Raw genomic sequence first — 6000 nt, forward strand, 5'->3', positions numbered from 1 at the left:
ATGTTATTTTCGCATTTTAAAAAAGTGTTATGCTCGTCGGTGAAATTCGGACCACTGCCTGGGAAATTCACAGCTCAATTTTATCGCGAATCTCTGTACTTTTAATATGATTTTGTTTTCTCAGTCAATATATTTTTATTTTATTTTCAATAATAACAAACAAAAATATAAGTAAGTTTTATCAGGGATCCGGGACGATATGATACTGTGATGGCAGCCGAAAACTTTACAAACTATCGTTTCTTGTTGTATGTTGACCCTTTATTTCTCTTAATTTCTTGCTTCCTTTTGGACGTTCTTTGAGGTTGTCACCAATTTATTCTATCAATATATTATACGCTTCTTTATTGTAATGGGTTTATTGAGTCCAGTTATTACTAATTACCATTAATATCCTATGAACTATGAACAGTACCAAGACATTGTAACACAAAGCTATTATATAATTATCTTTCGAAATTATATTATCAACCCCTTAAAACTTTTACATAATACTCTTTTGACGGTAAACAGAGCAGCGAATTTCTCCGATTAGAACGGCGAATTTCCCCGATTAGAGCGGCGAATTTCCCTGATACTGGTGGCGAATTTCCCTGATACTGGTGGCGAATTTCTTAAATGGGACAATATCAATGTAACATGTTGTTGAGAAAAGCTGAGCTGGAAAAAAAACCGCTTAAGTGACCAAAAGTGAAAGTAGGAATTGGAATTGGCGATTGTTGGATTTCAGGCAAATCAGGCGAAACGGTACGACAGACATGCTATGACGTTGAATGTCACGATTGTCATGGTCTAATTGAGTGCTTTCGAGCTAACTCGACTGCATTCATAAAATAAAGATGTGAAAAACAAAGGCCCCAGAAATTACTAGTTACCTATAAAATAAAGAACAAATGACGAACTGATTTAAGATGTTGAAAATATAGAAAGATGAAATTTAATGAGATGAATGTTCCTATCAATAAATAAGGATGACAGAGTACAAATGATAAAACGGCAACAATATTACATCACTTCTGGATCTTGGGACAAAGGTGTATAGACTGGTGAGATCCTAATCCCAGGCAGAGGATATGGTTGGGGACATCCGTGAACGACACGAATAATAAATAAATTTTAAATTGAGCTTTATATAGTCAACAGCCACATTTAACATGTAGGACGGGACATGACGCCTGTTAGGCGATATTACAATTTTTCGGACAAAGACAACGCTGTTAACGGCCAGATACTCATTTTACACCTGAGTACGGTGGGAGAATGTGAGTAAAGAGCCTTTTCCAAGGACTCAACTATGCGCCGAGCGCGGGCTTGAACCCAGGACCTTCAGATCCGAAAGTGAGTGTCATACCACTAGACCACATAGCCGCACTACTGATAGTGGTTGGCAAAGGTAAATGATGACGTTCCGTTTTCTTGATATTAGAATCCAATACTGGAGTTTGACCAAGTCCCAATAGCAAAATGAAAATCTTTAAAATATAAATTATATGAGGAGTGGAGTGGTCTAGCCGTCAGGGCATAAGTTATTGAGAGAAGTGAGTGAGGAAGGTTAAATCGATCAGCTTTTATAATAAGTGGCTACGTGACAGAAGGTAGAACGAACAGTATTCACTAATTTGAAATGAATTCAAAGAGAAGGCTATTAACGGAATGATAATCTAATAGTAGAAGGTAACGTTTTTCTAAACATCCCGAAATATAACTGGAGTGAGATTAACTCAGTTCTTACTCAAATAAAACTTTAATAAAATAAATGTGAATCATAGTAAATGTGACAACGATGGTATCATCATATTAATGTACAAAACGCTGACTGGTAGATTAAAAACATTAGATGAAAACAGCATCAATGTGATAATGTGATACCTGGACTCGTCCGATTATAGGTAAGAAGGGTGTTTGCATTTGAAACGAAGGTTGTGAGAAGGGGGCGAATTTCACTGATGGCGAATTGTGAAATGTGTTCATTGACAAAATTTGATTAGGCTGTTTGAACCTAACGTTACCAAGAGAATGGTCGGAAGTCGAAAGCAGCATACCCCTTTCAATTGGTGGGGCCCATTTTTTAAAATGCAGTTGAGTTATTTCTCTTATATTTTCATATTTGGTATACATTATTATTAATAACTAAACAATTAAAATGCGAAAACATTACAATTATTAAATAAAATGTTAGTTTTTTATGTAAAAAACCGAAAGTACAAATACAACACATTATATTTATTTGTTTTTATTTATAATGAAATACGAATTTGATAAGTTAGGCTATTAGACTAAGAATGAGATAAATTTAATATGGTTTTCTATGCCGTTGAGTTATCTCCCTTTTATTTTTATTTTTATTTTTGGTATACATTATTTTAAATAACTAAACAATTAAACTACGAATACATTACAACTAATAAGGAAAAAGTGAATTGTTATGTCAAAAACCGAAAATTCTATTACAAAACTATTATATTTTATATTTATTTCTTATTATACATAATGTAATACAAATTAGATAAACTATTAGACAAAAAATGAGATAAATTTAATATGATTTCTTCGGCTGGTCTTAAAGGTAAGACCATACTCTTAGGGATCATTTCTAGAGTATGCTTTGCGGAAACATCGTGCTAAGTTGACCGGAATCCAAACCACGATGACGAGACTTGGTCACTTCCTCTGAGCGTGAAGTTGATCTTGATGACATCGCAGCTCTCGCGATGACATCAAAGATCGTTGATGATCGTTCCACTCTTCCATAAGCGGGGAGTTGGAGGGGGAAGTGACAATCTGAGTGGTTTCCTTTTAAATCCAATGTCATGAATGGAAATTATTTACAGTATAGTTTGAGAAGATAAGAGGAAATTCGCCACTCTGCGGTGGCTCCACTTTTCTCCCTAATTTCAGTCTCAAGATGTCATTAAAATCGAAACAATCGGTTAATCAGTGATAAGTTTTTATTAGACTGGATTCAATTCATAGTAATGTTAGGTATTTTAAGCATTAAAAAATTGTTATGCTCGTCTAGGAAATTCGCCACCAGTTTGACGAATTTATCACGAATTTCAAGTACTCTTTAGATATTATTTTGTTTTGTTATGTTTATATTTTATTTTATTTTCAATAACACCAAACAAAAGTTATTGAACAGCAAGTTTTATAAGTTACAATACTTTACAAGCTATCTTTCCTTGTATTTTGTTGACCCATCCTATCCTGTTTTTTTTTGTTGTTTTTTTCTTAATTTTTTTTCTTTGAGGTTCTCACCATTTTATTCTATCAACATAATATACGTTTCTTTTTTGTAAAGGGTTCATTAAGTCGAGTGATATGACTAATGACCATTAATATCCTTTTAGGGTAAATTTTATGGACTAAATGAACACTACCCAGTCACTGTATCACAAATCGATCAAATAATTTCCGTCGAAATATTATTATCACTCTTTTAAAACTTTTACATAATAATATTTTGACAGAAAACAGAGCGGCGAATTTTCCTCATACTGATACTGGTGGCGAATTTCCCACAGGGCAGTGATATGGAGCTTTTATATAGCGCAATATCCACTTAACGTGCTCAAAACGCTTTACAAGGGGTCCCTGGTCAACAGCAACATTTAACATGTAGGACGAGACATGACGCCTGTTAGGCGATATTACAATTTTTCGGACAAAGACAACGCTGTTAACGGCCAGGTACTCATTTTACACCTGAGTACGGTGAGAGAATGTGAGTAAAGAGTCTTTTCCAAGGACTCAACTATGCGTCGAGCGAGGCTCGAACCCAGGACCTTCCGATCCGAAAGCGAGTGTCATACCACTAGACCACATAGCCGCACAGTGATATCATTAGAGTTCACAAATATCAAATAAACGAATAATTTTACTTATTGCGAGTGACTGGAATGTCAGAAACAATGTTTAAATCAGACAATGTCAAAAGTAACCGGTTGTCGAGAACGGGTATAAGCTGAAAAAAAAATACGCTTAAAGTGACAACCAGCGAAAGTAAGTAATTGGAATGGCGGGTGTTGGATTTCAGGCGAATCAGGCGAGACGGAACGACAGACACGCTATGACGTTGAATGTCACGATGATGTCATGATATTAATGTACAAAACGCTGACTGGTAGATTAAAATCATTAGATGAAAAGAGCATCAAGGTGATGATGTGATACCTGGACTCGTCCGATTATAGGTAAGAAGGGTGTTTGAATTTGGAAGGAAGGTTGTGAGAAGAGGCGAATTTCACTGATTGTGAAATGTGTTCATTAACAAAATTTGATTAGGCTATTTGAACCTAAAGTTACAAAGATAATGGTCGAAAGTCGAAAGCAGTATAACCCTTGCAATTGATAGGCTACATTCTTCTTATGCATACAGTTGAGTTATTTCCCTTTGATTTATATTTTTGTTATACATTCTTTTTAATCACTAAACAATTAAAATGCGAAAACATTACAATTATTTTTAAAAAAGTTAATTGTTATGTCGAAAACCTAAAATTCAATTACAAAACTATTATATTTCATATTTATTTCTTTTTATACATAATGAAATACAAATTGGATAAGCTATTATACAATAAGTTTAATATGCAGTTGCGTTATTTCCCTTTTATTTTTATTTTTTTATTTTTGCTTTTTCATTATTTTTAAAAACAAAACAATTAAAATAAGAAAACATTACAATCATTAAAGAAAAGTTAATTGTCATGTCAAAAACCGAAATTCAATTACAAATCTATTATATCTTAAATTTATTTCTTATTATACATAATGAAATACAAATTAGATAAGCTATTAGACTATGGATGAGATATGTTTGATATGGTTTCTTAAGCTGTTGTTAAAGTTAAGACCATACTCTTAGGGATCATTTCTAGAGTATGCTTTGCGGAAACATCGTGCTAAGTTGACCGGAATCCAAACCACGATGACGAGACTTGGTCACTTCCTCTGAGCGTGAAGTTGATCTTGATGACATCGCAGCTCTCGCGATGACGTCAAAGATCGTTGATGATCGTTCCACTCTTCCATAAGCGGGGAGTTGGAGGGGGAAGTGACAATCTGAGTGGTTTCTTCTAAATCCAATGTCATGAATGGAAAAGCCTACCCAAGCTACGCTCGACTTATAACGGAAATCGGTATAAACTTAATATCAAAAGGTAGCTTACAGCAAACACGTGTTTCATTGATCCATTTTGCCAATGTTAACCGCTTTGAGCACGTTTAGTGGGTATTACGCCATATAAAAAAAGCTCAATTATTATTATGAATCATGGTTTTTCCCGCTTAGGGAAAAAGGCGAGCTTTATTTTCAAATGCCCAACCCAAACATTTACATTTTCCTGGATTAATTGGCAACCGACCAGACAAAGACAATAATGAAAATAAGGGCATCCGAAGAGAGCAAAATGATGACCAAAGAAGTATAGAGATGGAATCAAAACGAAGCAAAATGATTGAAAAACAACAGAGAGAAGACTTGAGTTTGTTCGAATGACTAAAATCTGTATTCTGCAAGATGAATCTGTATTTTGCAAGATGCTGCCCATCCTTAATATTTGAATGCCAATACGCTTCACCAGTCATGACGTCACTTCCCTCGTAATGACGCATGGTAACTTAGTAACTGGCTCTAAACTATCGGAACAATGGCGGACGCCCTAATGAAATATTTCTCCAAAACGAGCATAAAAGTGTATCCAGAGGAGAAAAACATTATCAATATGATCATCTTTTGACTTTTATAACTTCTGATCACATGACATATGAAAAGTTCTAGCCAGCATGAAGAATAAAAAGTACCTATTTTCTTTGTTTAGAACCACGATGGCCGCCGTTGCTGGGCGACGTGACATCAGACTATTGAATCCAATTAAGACTTGCTCATCAGTATTAGGTGCATCGTTGCTGATTATTTATTTATTGTCAGGTACTTTTAATTGCAAGAATCGAATATAAAAGTCTAGCGTATTAAATTATGCTATCTCACACTGGTTT

The 6000-nt window shown here is 34.6% G+C and overlaps 2 non-coding genes across 2 annotated transcripts; both read left to right on the forward strand.

The window, feature by feature from the left end:
• Nucleotides 1-2568: 2568 nt before the first annotated feature.
• On the forward strand, nt 2569-2790 carry LOC144969789 (small nucleolar RNA U3). The gene has a single exon (XR_013644858.1). It is a non-coding gene; the product is annotated as a small nucleolar RNA U3 (small nucleolar RNA).
• A 2061-nt stretch (nt 2791-4851) lies between these two features.
• Nucleotides 4852-5073, forward strand: LOC144969787 (small nucleolar RNA U3). The gene has a single exon (XR_013644856.1). It is a non-coding gene; the product is annotated as a small nucleolar RNA U3 (small nucleolar RNA).
• Nucleotides 5074-6000: the final 927 nt, after the last annotated feature.

Source organism: Berghia stephanieae, chromosome 3 (assembly GCF_034508935.2).
Source record: "Berghia stephanieae isolate SIO BIC M18660-M18661 chromosome 3, UCSD_Bste_1.3, whole genome shotgun sequence".
NCBI classification, from domain to species: Eukaryota; Metazoa; Mollusca; class Gastropoda; order Nudibranchia; family Aeolidiidae; genus Berghia; species Berghia stephanieae.